This window comes from Aquila chrysaetos, chromosome 23 (assembly GCF_900496995.4).
Source record: "Aquila chrysaetos chrysaetos chromosome 23, bAquChr1.4, whole genome shotgun sequence".
Classification (NCBI taxonomy): domain Eukaryota; kingdom Metazoa; phylum Chordata; class Aves; order Accipitriformes; family Accipitridae; genus Aquila; species Aquila chrysaetos.
The window spans coordinates 10028886-10045647 of record NC_044026.1 but is presented as its reverse complement, the minus strand read 5'-3'; the positions used below and the strand labels follow the sequence as shown (position 1 = coordinate 10045647).

The 16762-nt window shown below is 39.7% G+C and overlaps 1 long non-coding RNA gene across 1 annotated transcript; it reads right to left on the bottom strand.

Annotated features, from left to right (window-relative positions):
- Positions 1-749: 749 nt before the first annotated feature.
- On the bottom strand, positions 750-15676 carry LOC115334698. Its single transcript, XR_003921223.1, has 2 exons — positions 15516-15676; positions 750-8939 (listed from the first exon to the last, which is right to left on the bottom strand). It is a non-coding gene; the product is annotated as an uncharacterized LOC115334698 (long non-coding RNA).
- Between the last annotated feature and the right edge of the window lie 1086 nt (positions 15677-16762).

Here is a 16762-nt window from a genome sequence, read left to right as displayed (position 1 = left end):
TGCTTGGATAAAACAGCCCTATTTGGGACTATAGGTACTTTCTGTAGGAGCTCCAGGGATTTTTTGTTAACTGGAATCCACAGCCCTGCTGGCATCTGATACATAAGCCAAGATTTTTTAAAATAAAAAAAAATTGTCACAATACATTCCAGCTCCAGACACATGAAAAAGTAGATGAACCTACAACATCCACTTGGTGAACAGGATCTTTAATCTCTGCAGACAGTGAGGATACAGGTAATGCATATGGAGAGCGGTTCAGTTCAGCAAATGTGACTTTAGTGAGGTGAACAGGTCTCTGTACTTCAATGTGGTGTGATTTACATCCAAGTTGAAATCAGTTACTCACTTTTAGATGTCCAGTGCCATTTGGGCAGCTCTGAGGCATTCTGCCTGATCTCCAGATGCCCTTCCAGGACTTGTGTGACACTCATCAGGCCTGTGTGATACCTGCCCGTGCCTTGCAGGTTTCTCAGGTGCTCACCCCAGAGCACCTCTCGTGGCACCAAATGTGGGCAAATAAGTCAAGCTCTCTGTTGGCTGTTACAGGAGCTTGAACAGTCAGCATATAAATCAGTTGCATACTGCTAGATAGTCACCTAGCATCTTTTTAGGAACTGTGGGAAATCCCACTGGGTCTCCAAACGTTGTCACATCCATCATCCACACACAGATATTTCAGATGCTCTAAGGCATGTCATATGGCACTAGGTTTCTATGTTTTAGCAGCTGAACTCCGATCCTGCTACATATCCTGTAGGCTGACATGGCTGAAACCTCAATCTAGGGGTCTGAATTTGAATCTGAATCCCACCTTCAGCCTTTTTTTTTTTCTTCTACAAAAGCTGGCTGACAGGAGCACCAGTGCTGATCTCTTCTGAATGGACGGTGCAATTTCCTGCTCCGCCACCACTTCTGTTTGGCTGCTGTCTCTGCTCCTCCTGATGCAGGTTATTGCTCTGAAAGGCAAATTTTTCCATTTCAAAAAACTGGAGTGCTGTTTTCTCTGTTCCCCTGTTCTGCATGTTCTGCAGATACAGAAGGTTAACTGCAGGCTGCAGTAAGAAGCAAGTGGTAGTTTCCATTGCTTTAGAGCTTGGATAGGTTGTACGTTACAGTACAGTATGTGCTGCCACTTCACATGGGAGGCAGTAGTTGGTAGCTTGGGTTTTCCTCTCTGTTGAGGTACCAGGACAGCTGGGAACAGAGGGACCAGCTGGCTCTGCAGCTCTTTTCTATTGTTGCAGGAGATTCTCTGCTGTAATGGGGATGTAGTCCATTGACCATGTGGCTTGGTGAACTTCAACCTCTTCCAGTTAATCCTCCAAAAGAGACCAGAAGGGTAACTTCAACTCTCGGAGTGGTTGTTTCAGTGTATTTGAAGGATCAGCTGAAAAAAAAATGGTCTTTGAAAGCATTTGGGGCACCTTTTGAAACTTAATTTTCAAAATGAAGGCTAGGCTGCAATGTAATCAGGTCAGCCCAGGGGTGAGATATGCAACTGAGAGTTATTACAAACTGTGCTGTTTCAGTTGATTGCAAGACAAATCAGGACATTTTACCAACTCATAACTGTCTTCAGGAGTTTCAGACTTTTTGTGAAGAGAAAAAATTCTGCTTGGAACCACTAGCTCAGTGAGCCTGAAATACTTCATTCAAAGCATCTGGGACTCAGCACAGTTCCTCTGGAGCCAGAAGAGGTTTGTGCCTATCGCAGAGCTATAGATCCTGAGAGCATCAGGGTTAACGTCTTGACATCCCACCAAGAGATCTGCTGTGGGCCCAAGAATACTGAAAACCCCTGCAACTGCTCTCATATATCAATATTACAGCTATTTTTAGTCAAACTGACAAGAATGTAATATTCACAGAACAGTTGCTGGCTCTGGGGAATTTTTGCTTCATAGGAAATTTTTATAAAAGTTGGTTTTAATCTGATTTGAATTAAGATCATATGTCAAAAACTTCCTTGTGCACTGAAACTTCTGTTTTATTGGCCATTTTGAGACAGGAAATCATACTGGGAAAGGGCAGTCTGAGTACAATTGAAATTAATGATATCTCTGCTTTTACCAAGCCATGTCCGCAGTTACCATGCACTTAGAACCAGTATGCATTCACTCATTGATACTGGATAATTCCCTCCCGTTCGTCTATTAAATCACCCAGAGTCAGCCAAAGGTATATGAAAGTAATTGGTTCAGTCTCAGTGCCTCATCTAAAACCATGTATTGAAGATAAAGTGACTGAACGTGCTTTTCATGAATTTTATTAAAAGTAATAAATAAGCAGGAATCAATTTAAAGAGGACAAAATAGTTAAGCCTTCTACAAATACTTCCCAATCACTTAGGACTTAATCAGTGCAAATATCAAAATATGGTCAAAATAAAATCATGTAACAATTTATCAGCACCACTAGCAGTAAATCCTCAGATTAGTCAAAACCATCAAATGAACACTGCAAATAATCACTCCTAAATCCTAAAGCAAGAAATTCAGTGAGGTAACCATTCATTTAGTTCCAAAACACGATCGACTACAGATGTGGCATAAATCTTTAACTGGGCAAATATTTTAGCATAAAAAGCAAATGAGCACAAATCTATATTACAATCTCAGAAGCCAATTAATGTTTTCTTCTTGGAAGTTCACCATCAAGTACCGATGCTAATCAGCCCGCTCTTTCTCTCTTCTATCCCAGGGAATATAAATGTTACGAGGTATTTTGATGAGCACATATTTCAGTAGCTCTTTCACTGATCCACCACTGACAAAACCCTAGGAAAACCACAATGTGTGATTGGAAGGGAAAGCATTCTAGTTTAGTATGGAAATGTACTCTGGTACTTTCCTCTGTGGCTACAAGGATTCCAAATTGTATTCTCCCAAAAAACAGAGTTAAATGATTAATATAAAAAGATATTCAACATTTCAGCTCTTGTATTCTTTGGCCCTACTTGCTATGAGGAACTGCCATTGCAGTTAGACGTATTTCTGATGTTCATTTTCTGAACTGAAAAGTGTCTTTACATTGGTTTTGTCCCCATTTCAGGCTGAAGAATCAGTGCCGTCATTTCTCTTGGGGATTTTGGGAGGGAAGGTTGCAAAGTGATAGCTGGTGCCTGCAAAGGTACATCAAGGCCCACAGGAACTTAGTCTATGGTGGATGGTCCATCCTTATCCCACCTTTGCAATATGCATCCTTTGTCCTTAGTAAAATAGTGATGTCACGTACCTGAAACAGGATCTGATGTCAATATAGTGACTACACTGCAGTCTGTAGCTAATTACAGAAGTCCCTTTTGAAGCCACCCGTCTCTTTCACATCTCCTGATTTTGACTTTCGTCCACAAACAAAGGAAAAACATCAGGTGAATCTTGCAGAAAGGAATCTAAGATGTGAATTTGAAGTTTCACTTCAGCTTCTGGAACTGGCGACAAAACAGCACTTCACCATCTGATGGGCCAGCACAGCATTTGAGCAGCCCCTCCAGAGAGCAGTCCAATAAACCGTTCCCTCCCTTTACCCCTATCAAACATCTGTGTACACCCCAGAATAAATCTGAATAGATTTAATGACAGCTGTCAAATCAGCTCCTTCGTAATTGAGAATTAAGGTGGGCTAGCTAGCTGCTTGAAGGTTAACAACACATTTCTTACACTTGAAGGTCCCAACATTTTCTCCCTTCTAGAACCACAGCACAATTTTAAAATGTTAAATAAACTAAACCCATTGAAGTTTATATAAATCTACATTTGTATAAAGACCACATTTCACTTATCCTAAAGAGTCTGTTATAGATTATATTCTTTTCTCTTACCTCCTAATCTCTTTTTTCTACATGTTTTGTAATTTCTCAAAGGGAAGAATTTTTGGTATCCAAATTAACTTGATGTTAGTGTTTAAACTTTAGATGCTTAGCTCCTGCTTTGTGAAATCCACAGCCCTGAGGTCTGGCTACTGATGCCTGCAGAGAAATTGCAGTTTTATACTATAAAGTGCTGCTAACACAGGTGAAATGATATGCCAGAAGCAGGGATGTATGTCCAAAGATTCCTCTCTCCCAAATTCATGTTTTCACAGTTATCATATCATTTCTGAGAGCACAGCTGGCCCAGATTGGGTTTAGCAACCCTGACTTTACGGTACATAATTTTTAATTATGGAATGAATAGTACGATCAGGAATGTAAGCAAGCTCTGCAGGCAGAGACCAACCTTTTCCCCTCTCTTTCCATTACTGTGTGCCCTAACCACTGGACACAGATCCTTTTTGTTTGCTTTCCTGGGAATTCCCAGAATTCCTAATCCTGGGAATCCTGTTATTTTTAATTGCATAATGGCCAGCTACCAATAGGTGGCGTCAGTTGGGGTCCCTCATCAAATCTCCTTTAACTTCTCTTCTTCCCAGTTTGATAGTGGAAGTGAGTGAATTACCTGCTCTGTGGGATGTGGATTTCAAACTTCTCTGCTTTAAGAGATGGGCTACTGTGGAGAAGGGGGAAACAGCACCTGCTCATTCTGCCCAGGAACATTTAGGAGTGTGTTTTCAGCTCTGGGTTTTGAATGACACAAGAAGGGTGCCTTGCAGTCCCAATTCACATACCTAAGCTCTGGAGTGGAGCAAAAATTTCTGACCTATTACAGGATTTAGCATTTAGCTGTAGGTTTTTCCCTGCTTGCCACAAAAATATTTTGGACGATCTCCAATCTAATGTGCTCTCTGTGCACCACTAGGAACTGTAGGTGCTTTGCAATACAGCTCAGGCTCAGGCACCTGAAAATGTAAACTTGGTGCTTTAAGGCACCAAAGTCTTTTACTGGATCTGGCTCAAGGTGACTGTGAATGAAAAGTTTACCAAAGCATCAACATCAAGATGACCATAGGAAGCAATATAAGCAATATTCAAACTCTTGTATGAGCTTGTATTTTAAGTGAAAAAGAATTTTAAAGAAACCGAAGCAGCTCTAGTGTGGGTTTGTGTCAGGTCCTGATGCACTGCTCAAAATTAAAGTGGATTTTTCTTTCTGTAGTATTTCAGTCATGTTTTCCCTCACCAAGACTTCAGCTGAAACTGCCAAGACCCACAGTCCTTGTCAGAAATTACTTGAACTGAGAACAGAATGACAGGGTTCAGGTGGAAAATTTATACTGCAGTGCTGTCACGACAGGAGAGTACTCTAAATGCGGAGTGTCCCATCTTTGTGAATAATACAGACAAAGGAAAAAACTTAGTCCTGCCATACCAACTTAGATGAATGACATCTGGCACTGTCCAGGTGTTCATTTAAACATATCTGATTGTTTGTTCCTGACTTTTTAAAAAGCATCAGTTCTTATAAAGCAAAGAAAATCACTTAGCATTTACCTGAAAGGTTAAGTTGTATCTTAACTGTGAACTGCAAGTACTTACCTAGAAAAGATTTCTGGTGGAAAATGACGAGAAAAAAGTAACAGCCTTAGAGGTGTGAGGCAGACCTTTCTGACTGTAAACATTTCTTAATTTAGCTGGACTTTCATTTCAGGCTTGATTTCTAGCACTTACCCAATCACAGCTATCAGTCCTCAGTGCCAGGGTGCTATTCTCAAATTACAGTGATCTGAAGCAGAAGACAGATGGGACAGATACCTCTGCAACACTGAGAGAAGTGGAAATGCTTTGCCAAAGACCAGACTCTTCCCTGTCATGTGAGCTGGAGCATGTGCTAGCACAGATGGGCAGAGTGGCAACTGCAACGCCTTCAGCTTCCCCAGAAGACGCTCTTCAGCTACCAAGTATTGTGTGACAGTTCCTAGTTTTTAGCTGATAGAGCTGTGCACCAGGACCTGACACAAACCCGCACTAGAGCTGCTTCAGGTCACCTCTCCATTATGTTCTCCCGGCCATCATCTGTCACCAAAGTGAAGCCCCAGATCACTGGAATTTATGGATCTTCAGAGGAGCTGCAGTTCCCAGCAGTGGACACTTGCTGAGGTGCTGTTCCTTATTCTTCAGCCAAACTGGACCACATCCAGATGTTCCTGCTGTTGGGCTTGCTTTACGTGGTAAAGAGGTGCTGTAAATCCTTCTCAGTGATATTTGATGCCTGGAAGGCAAGTCTTCCAGATGCTAACAGCCATGTAATTTCTTTCTCCCGCCATGCTGGAACAGAGGCTTAGTAGTGATGCAGCTACCAGCTGAACCAGGATGTAGATTCAAAAGCCTGGATTACCACAGGCTCTAAAATAAAGGTGTTTTTTCTAACTATATGGCAAAGCAGTTTATATTTGTCAGATTTAATTGAGAGACTGATGAAACCTGTTAGCACAGCAATGATTCCAGGTACAATGTGAATAGAAGACATGAATTTTGAGCAGTTTTACTGCAATGTTTAATGAACAGATTGTCCTAGGATTTAAAATGTTATTAATTAAGGACCTCAATTACCAGTAAGTACTGTTTGTCTTGTTATTATAACCATTGCCTGTAAATGGTATCATTGCTAAGAGTCATGTTCCATGCCATACTGAGTCATAATATTTAGCAGTATAAATAAAACTAAACAGTGCAACCTTCTCCCTAAGTTAGAAAGAAAACACAATTAATACAACAATGACAGCAACAAGAAAGGACTGCCGGTCAGGGTAGTTTTGAAAGTATTATTGCTACAAGAAAAGATATTATAATATGAAGCCATTAATAGCTATTAGAAACTTCCATCATGATTTCAATTAGCTTTATAGTTACACTTGGACATAGTTTTCTGCAAAAAGAGAGGTAGAAAATGTTCATTTGATATTGCTCAGTCATTTTAAGCCCTAGTTCCCTTACAACGGTATTTAGCTCTCAGCTACACAAGTATAAGGAAGCATCTAGCCTTTAAATTGTCTTTAAGTGAGTTTCCTGTGGAGATAAAACAGAAAGCAAGCTATAAAATCCAATCTTGGTAATGGATTGCTAGACCAGTGGTTCCCCAATGAATTTTGCAGCCACCATGATATTGGCTATCATTTGGACAGTTACTGTCTGGCTGCTATTTAGAGGTATATATATATTGTTACACCAGAGAATAGTTACAGAAGTTAATAACAGAACTAAATTAACACTCACCTTTGCACTGAAGTGGGAAACAGTTTTAAAAGTTAGGAACATATCCTGAGTTGGTATATGTCTCCTTATATCAGCCAAAGACAAGAGAAGAAAATAATACAGCAGAGGAAGCTGGTGTTGGCTAATATGTAAACCAAAGTATTTAGATTCTACCTGTGCTGTACAGAGATCCATATTAAAAAGCATCAGGTGGCCAGGAGACTTACATAAATTATTGCTGGTCTGCAAACCTGGCTTTGTAGAGCTCCTGCATCACATGCCTATAACAGCTGTTGTGTGTTCCTTGTAAAATAGTGACCACAATAATCAGAAGCCATGCTGTGAGCACATTATTTCACTGGTCTAGCTGCAGTACCAAAAAAAGCTGCATGAATTTTTTTAATTTACCTTGATTACAGAGGAACTTGGGAAGGTTTCCATACAAGGAGTCTTTGGGAAACACAGTGGAGGCTCTAACTCAATAAAATGTCAGTAGAAGAGATTAGGGAACAAATCACAAAATTAATGTTAATAAATTGCAAGGTCTTGATGGTATTCACACAAGAGCTCTCAAAATGTGGAACATTTGAACCGATGCATAACTTTAAGCTTACAATTGCTTCCATATTACAGTACAAGGTTACTGTGGCACCACTTTTGGAAAGGAATCCACGTTACATGCAATGAAATACCAAGCAATAAGCCCATATGAGGAAGAGAATTACATGGATACATACTAATTTCTTGGGAAGAATCAACACGGATTTTGTAAAGGCAAGTCCCAAAGGCAAGTCCCATCTGACATAATTACTACATTATGCTGGAAACAAAGAAGATGGACAAAGAAGATATGATTGTTGTATGTATTCGGTTTTCTAAAAGCATTTTGACAAGATTCCTCACCAAAAGCTCTTAAAGAAGGTACCACAAAACAAGGGGACATGCCCCCATATCAATAAAGAGAAAGGGGAATAAATGCTCAGGATTCAAGTTGAAGGAAGTAATCAGCAAAGGAAGTAATTCAGGATAAAAAAGATAAGGGTAAAGGTAAGGTATAAAGATAATAAAGAACTGCAGAAGCCCCTAATGACATGGCATAGATGATAAAATAGCAGATGAAACTCAATAGGACAGCTTCTGTGCAAGGAATAACTTAAATAGATACAGACTGTTCAGCCTGAAAAAGAGACAACTGAGAAGGTACGTATGGTACAAGTCTATAAAATCTTTGCTGGCATGGGGCAGGGATGTGGGAAACAATTCCAGTGTAAGAACTAGACAGTCCACAAGTAAGCCAGCAGGAGGAAAATTCAAAAGAGTGGTGAGGAAGTGACTTTCCAGATAATACATGGTTAAACCAAAGATTACAGCAAGGTGCTGAGGCTGCTAGCTTACGAGTCTTCAAAGAGTTACCACATGAAGTTACGGGAGAAGGTCCCACAGCACGGTCTGAAATACAAAGACCCCACCACACGTTCTGATGCTCCCGGGGTCACAGATTCCTGCAGGGTGGGAAGGTTCACTGCAAAAGTCTCATGACACCAGATGCTTCATCTTCTTCTTGGCCAAGATGTCTTTTGTCAGTCACTGTTTGGTTTCTATAAAGTAAACAAGCAGGAATGAGAGGAGGGAGTGAAGCAGCAGCACGTAGGTCTGGAGTAGGGGCTCAGCTCTTCCCCCAGCGTGGCAATGCCCTCCTCCTGGGCAAGGCGCCGGGGAGGCAGGGCGGGGGAGTGAACCCAGGGAGCCCCAGGGACTGTCTGTCTCAGGAAGCGATGCCCAGCCTGCATCATGCCATGCGATGTTCAGCAGTAACAGTGATTTGAGGGTGTGCATAATACCAATAAATGAAGATGCAGATAAGTAGCTACAATGACATATTAATATGTTAAAATAATTTCGGAATTTCAAGCTATTATACTGTTGCACCAGCATTTGGTGTATTAGCATTCTGTTGAGCTCTGAATTTGTTTCCAGTAAGTCTAATATGTTAAAGCTCCTTGTATTTCTCAGACTGTTTCGCAATTAAGAACATGGTGCTGTTTCTTATCTAATAGCTGACATAAACTGGAATGAAGAGTGACATTTTCATTTGAAATTAACAAAAATCAAGATCCTTTAATGGGTAAAAGAGAAACTGCAGCCCCCTCATAGACAACAATCACCTTCAGAAAGTCCTTGATAAAGACACAGCAAAGCTTAAAGACATTTACTATACAATATTACATTTTTATTAGATTCTCCCAATTAATTTTAGTCATCAGAGACAAGAAATTAATGTTTCTCCCATTGGTTGCTCCTGTTTGCAAAAATGACCAATCTGGAAAGTATATAATAGAAATCTGTTTCTGGCTAGTTCTATCTGAGAAGAAAATGGACAGCAAAAATCCTTGGGATTATATATTAATATTTTTGTTTCCTAAGAGTACATCTTCTGCTGGCGTATCTGGTTTAGTTTCCACTCATGTCAAGAATGACTTTTTCAAGTTTTTTTTGGTGGAAAGCCAGACCAAAGACTAAGAGATTTTATGACCTAGGTTTTCATAGTCATTTAGATTAAATCTTCTGATGCTCAAGGGTAGAGTAAAAGCTGCAGCAGCTCCCTGTTGTGACTGCCTGAATCGTCCTAACACTCACTTCCATAAAACAATTATTTTCACAGACACGGTCTTCTGGTCTTTTCCTTTAAGTTTGGTAGAACCATTCAGTAGCTGTTTTAAACATATGTCCTGCTTGCTTTAGCATATTGCCTTTTTTGTGTTGGTATCTGTTATATTTCATCTTCCTTTCACTAGTTCTCTCCTTTCATCACCAAAGAAGTGGTACCTTGTTATGTCCTTACCTGACAGTCTCTTCTAGCTCTTGAAATACTCATCATACACTCGTGTGGTTTATCATCTGCTCCTTTTGCCTAACTATTCTGTCACCCTTTTGACCCAGTCATATTTAGACTTTTAAAATCTGTCTTCCTAAGTCACTGCTTTGCTGGTAAATGCAACTAAAATTAGAGTTTCAATCCTAATATGAAATGATGGCTCAACAAGAAGAAGAGGAAGTGCTAGAGTCACAAATAAACACAGCAGTATTTAATTCATCTACTAATCAGTTCCTTATGATTTTAAAAGATCTAAAACAGTCTGGCACTGAGTGACAGATGTTCAACCACTGCATCCAGGCTCTGAAGATATTGCAGCTGCACTGTGAAAAAAATAGTATGTGGGCTCTCCCCAGATGCAAATATAATGTAAATGCAAATTTATACATATAGTCAGAGGCTATGTGCAGACTTTTGTGTGCAATCTTTTTTGCTGCAATTCCAATCAATGTGATTCTGTTGGATGAAAATCATGAACACTGGAGCTATTAATCATATAGAAAAAAGGGTCACCAACACATCTGACCTCCACAGCGCCAACGAATATGAAATGTGAAGGCAGTAATTCTGGATGCTGCAGGAATGCTGATTGCAGAGCCTTCATGCCTGATAGTAATCCTGAGATATGCCATTTATTATGTCATATCTGATAAGGCCTCTAGCACCTGGTTTTAAATTCGCTCCCTTCCCCCATCTGACTTCTGTCTGACCAGATCTGTTAGCAAAGAGTCTCATAACACCCCGTGATTAAATTTTACATATGTAAAAAATTACTGATTTCCCAGACACCTACTGATTTAGACAGCTGATGGCTTTTGTCAACTATGATGTTGCATAGATACGTGATCTGTGTCATTGTGATGAAACTTGTAGCATGACGTGAAATATCTCTCATGATGTGCAGACAAACCCCAGATTGGAAAGTGCATGAATTCACACAGCATTAATAAAATGGGACCAAACGATTTGCTATTGACTGTTTTATTGATCACTTCTGCTCCAGTGATTTAGCTATAGAGTGCATTAGAAGCTAATTATTTTCTTGTAGCACTTATAATGCTAATGAAATATGGACTGCTTGCAAGCAAATTGGTTTCACGCACTGAAGTGATAGCACAATCAACAGGCACCAGTCTGTCTAACCATCAGTCCCACAGAACATCAGTTTAACTTTAGCAAAAGCTCATGTGAATGCTGGTTTTCTCCCTATAAGTTATTTTATGCTAAGACAATAATCTTGAAGTGTGACTGATATGTTGCAGACTGTCACGCTGAGTACTGGTGACTTTCAAGTTGACTCTGATTTTGATTTTTGCCTTGATAGTTTTGTTTTTTCTATTTCACGTCCTTGAAGGATAGATGTTTCTGGGAGGCTTCCTGGAGAAATACTCTTAGGAAAGAAAACAAACTTAAGATACACCTGAATCTGAAGAGTATTATTATTGTCATTTAACTAAAAATTAGAAAGGTAAAATGACATATGCTTTTCTAGGTCACTTATGTCTGTCATCTGATGATTGCCTCACTGCTTGGAGATCTCGTGTATTTTAAGGAACTGTCCAGGAGGTTGTTTGCTCCCTTTGCAGAAAATTAAATTTGCAGTGCTAAGACCGGTCAAAAAGCCCAACTGGCTGGTGCTCAATCTTGCTGTAGTGTTTGCTGTACCTGCTTGTTAAAACTGAGAAAGGCATTGTAGGTTACTGCAGGTATACAATAGCGTGAACATCCAAGGAAAGCTCTTGTGGTTGTACTACCTTTTCAGGGGGCCTGAGGAATAATAATGAAGAAATCTCAGCAAAAACAAGGAATTCTATTTTTTCCCAATGGTTCTACTAATTTCAGTTTCAAAATACAAGATTGCTTAAAGGGAGAATCTGACAGTCCTTATCCTGAGAAAGTGCCAAGTATCACCTTTCAGAAAGCAAGACTTTACTGAGATTTCTCAATCTGGGCTAAAATTTCTGGCAATCAACACCTGCTAGGAAAAATTTATTCTGGATAGAAACTAAGAGAAAGGATGTCTGCACTTTTTTGTTATCTCCTAGATAGAAGAAATAGATTTTGTTCATAGACTTACTTAGCATGTCTAGTCTGCTGTGGCAGGGGGAGTGTTAATAGTGCAACCAAACCCAAAAAACAAAGTCAATGAATCAAAAAACCCCCCCACATTAACTGCACAATAGCAAAAAACATTGCTTCGAGCCTTTGGGGCTGAAAAGCAGCTGACCTTAATCATTTAGCCAAGGAACATAGAAAGGGAAGGCATAACACAGATTTAAAGAAAATACCATTGGGCTATTCAGGATCTTCTGGGCCATGTTAAGATCCACAAACCATCTGCGGCACTTCATGCAGTCTTCCTCTATATGCAAGGGAAGTTGTACAATATTACAGTTTTAGAAATATTTCAATTGTCTCTTGCTAAGAGGAAACAAAAAAATTCAAGATTTCTGCTGTTGGCAAAAAGAGAGGGTGGCAGGTAGATCTCATACCAGAGTGACATCACTCAAATGTTTCTACTAGCTTCAAGCGACACAGCGTCAAAAGAGCAAAATCTTATTATTCTATTCATTTGAGTGCTGCAGCATCCTGAAAACATGCCAGTCATGGCAATAGGCCACTCGGTTTGCATTTTTTTCTTGTAAAGTTTCTATGATTAACTGCGGGGGACATCATGCTTTGAATTAGTCTTTTTAGATAATGCATGTGTTTATTAGCACAAGGTCTACAGTGCTGTGAATCCCATACCTTTGGCACCTGCATAAAGAAGCCCTACTGCAGGGAAGGCAGGTCAGCGAGGGGAATTGTGCACCCCTGGGCATTTCACAGGGCAAGTGAATCCAGTGGACTTACTGTCCTGTCTTTCATTACTGAGGATGTTTCCTCTTTGGATCTGTGGTTGGCTGCCAAATAAACTTTTTTGGCACAGAGCATTCATACTAGAGGAAGGAGAGGGATCTTGTGCTGCTTCTTTAAGCTGTACCAGAAGAAGATAAAAGCTATAAAGAGGCAAAGGAAGCTGAAATTTTAAGACGGAAGAGAGAGACAGACCGCAAGCCCTGATTTAGGTAGATTTCTTAATTAGAAAAAAAGAGATCTCCTGTGCTGATAGGGTTTTTTTCCCCTCATTTCCCTGTTAAGAATGTTGTATTATAGAAAGTGGCTTTTCTCTCTGATTCCTTAGCCCCAGAAGGTGCTAAAATACTATTTAAGGTTGTGTATAACGTCTTAAACAGAACAGGAAAAAATCCTTCAGACTGAGCTGCATCAGAACTCCAGTGTGTCCTTCTATGGTATTTCCAGCTGTGAAAGACAACATATATTCATGTCATGTTCATCTTTGGGAAACACAGAAGTCCTTCATTACCCGTTTAAGATCAGGTCACTTATGCTGCAGATATTCATAATGGACCACTTCTGCCCACTCACATGTAGGTTAGCATCTTCTAAGATAATTAGAAGCTAAAGAACAGATACCTTCTTTATAAATCCCTGTATGAGTGATTTATATTAAACAACGAAGGGACATTTATATGTAGCTTACAGCATCTGTTTAGTTGGTGAAAGGATAAATATTGTAATCAACATTTCAGACTGATGATTCTTCCCAAGAAGACATTCATTTCCATCACTAACGAGCTAGAAGGTAAAACTGCCTCAAGCTTCATTTGACTGGCAACTTCAGTGGCTTGGTCAAGAGCAAAGTGAGGTGAAAAATTCTGGGAGGCGGGGAGGAAGCATTACTCTTGGAGTTTTTTTGAATGCTCTGAATTTGTTGCTGCTTTGAAGTCAGACTTACCTGCAGGAAAGGCTTGTTCTTTTCAGGAGTTTGTGCTCAGCTTAATCACCCAATTGTTACTGAGCTGGGGACTTCAACAGCTGGGAACGCTTCAGTAGCAATCATGGAATAAAGTAGACTTCCTTTCCGTTGGGTTCAGTGCTGCGTACCAATGGGACTGAGAAGAATTGCATGAATTTCAGTTGGCACCAGCTGGGGCTTGCTTGGTTCTCCAGCCCCACCACACTGCCTGCCAAGCAGCGGGCAGGAGCCTGCTCCCTCTGGAAACCTCGATGCTCTGTGCCCTCAGACAGGGAAATCCTGTTCTGGGAACAGCTTTTCACATTTGGCTTTTTCATGCCCAGTCCTCACTGGAAAATCTATTGTAAATAACGACAGTGACAACAAAAATAATAAGGAATAGTAAAAATACAACTAGTCTGTTATTACCATTGGTTTTATCAAGGCCTTGATTTTCTGTTAAGTCATACTCACAGTCATAGCATGCATGCACGATTTTAAAAAATTAATTAATTAACTCATTAATACCTCTGAAAGCTCCTGCCATTGTCATCACATTTTTAGGAGGTCTCTGTTCAAATCCTTGTTGGAATAAATGAATTGCCCATAGAATTTAAACTGTACTGTGTAGTATACCTATTATTTGTTCTTAAATGTCAAGAGAGGCCTTCCTGGAAGCTTGATTATGTTCTTCCAGCCTCTGGCAAAAGATTAGACTGCTATAAGCTTAGACTGTTATCACTAAAGTTGATTATGTTGTGGAAATTTCAGGATCTGACCACGTGCTGTTTATTAATAATTTGTACCACTTCAGTATTATGTGCTTAGATGGTGAATTTCAGCAAATAATATGCTTCTCGTGCATGTTCCAGATAAGCAGAATTTACACTAGAAACGAACTTGGAACAGAGCATTTCTGGTGAATACTGACAATTATTTGCAACAGGAGAAGATGTATCTTTCTATTGCTGCTTTTCAAGCACCTTTATTAGCATTTCCATTTTTGGAATTAAGAACTTGACTGGGGATATACTTATGTATTGCAGCATTAAGTGATAAATCTGATACAAATACTGCTCGCTCATTCAAACAATGACAATAAACACTCTTCATTCAAGAGCTGCAGTTAGCAAACTCTACTAAATATTTCAGGTCTAACTCGACTGCAGCGAGATGAAGCACAATAACTTCCACTGTTGTAATTGTTCTCTTCACTAAATAAAAACTTGGTATTTTTTGTGGATGTGAAAACAGCAGGCTGTCAATCATATTGCTGTTGGCAAAATTTTTATGTATTTGATGGAATGCCAGGATAGGATAGGTCTTATCTTTCACAAACAACAGAAGATAAGAATTTTAAAGCTCTAGAGGTGTATTAGGAAATATAATATGAACATTAGCAACTCACATTTGTATAGGTGTATGTGCTACGTATTTAATATATATATATTGCATTTGCTTTCATATCAGTGCCTTAAATCAGAAGCAAGACAGCTGGCTGGAATTAATCAGTATTTTATAGCATAAATAAGAGGAGAATTTAGAACAAATCTTGGGAAAAAAATGACCATAGTTTTTTTTTTTTTTTCATTTCCCCCTAATAATCTCATTACTACCCTTTCTTGTTGTAATACATCTTATGCTATACATGCATGATGAAAATGCTGAAAATCTCTCTTTCACCTTATGTCAAAGGTTCCAGTGGATATAGAAACAGGTATTTTTTCTGTGAATCAAGGGAGTACTTAGCAGTGTATGGGTGTTCTTACCATTTCCTTTGCCCCATAGAATGTATTTTTCTTTCAGAGATGTGAAGAACATCTTTTTTTCCTCTGTTTTTTTTTTTCTTCTCCATAAAGGCGAGGAAGAATAAAAGATGGTGTGGGTGATGCTCTTTGTAGCTTAGGGGAATTCTGGAGCATTGACAGTATTAATGGCTCCAAATCAGCAAGAGCTCAGTGTCAGTTATAGATAGGTAAAGCCACTAGGCATCATTAGATGACCTAGTCTGACTTCTGAATAACACAGGCACTACACTTGATCCATTCACCTCTGTTCTGAGATGAATAGCTTGTATTTAACTAAAGAGAAGTATCATCAAGCCTTCATGTGAAGACTTCAAAAGATGAAGACATTGCTACCTCTCTCAGTGTTTTTTCACTGGTGGTTAATCATACTTGCTTTCAAAGGTTTGTGCCATATCTTAAACTTCAAACTTTACATATTTACATAATTTCGACTGGGCTTTTACATTTTTACTTCCTTCTGTCCTTACTGCCCTGCAATGTATCAATGCACCAAGCAAAGATTGCCCCTTCTGGGATAGAGACTAGGGAACAACTATCCCATCTGCTGTAGATGACACTGCTTGGGCAGGGGGTGGGCCTAGATGATCTCCAGATCCATGTCCCTTCCAACCTCAGACATCCTCTGGTTCTATGAAGTACTTCCACGTGGTAGAGACTGGGCAAAGTTTTCTGGAGCACAAAGTGAAACTCTCTCAGCTCAGCCACAGACACAGAGATTCACAATCTGATGTGTGAGTCTTTCTTATGACTCAGATGAATATTTTAGGAGACAGAAAGCCCATGGATTAAAAGTTTAGAACAACAAGACAGTTACATGGCTATATAGAGATTATTTGCCACCCTATTTGACATTTATCCATGAGGGAAAAGCTCACCTATAGCTGGCTGCAGGTTTGCTGAGCACACTGCCATGAGACAAGCAGGGGTAACGCTGGTTCTGGAAATGAGGCTGTGAATGTGAAGCCACTTTTCAAACGCTACCCAAATGTGAAGGCTTACCTCTCTAAATGTAGCTTCTGACTGTTTGCAAGCTCACAGGACTGAGTGAGATTTTGGGAAATAAGATAGTCTCAAACCATTATGACACTGACCTGCAATTTCTTTTGTCTTAAACAGGAGTCCAAAAGGTCAATAGTAATATTTTTACAACGAAAGTTTACGTAAGGCCAGGGAAAGAGGGAAATGAAGTGACATTGAAGGAAGAAAAG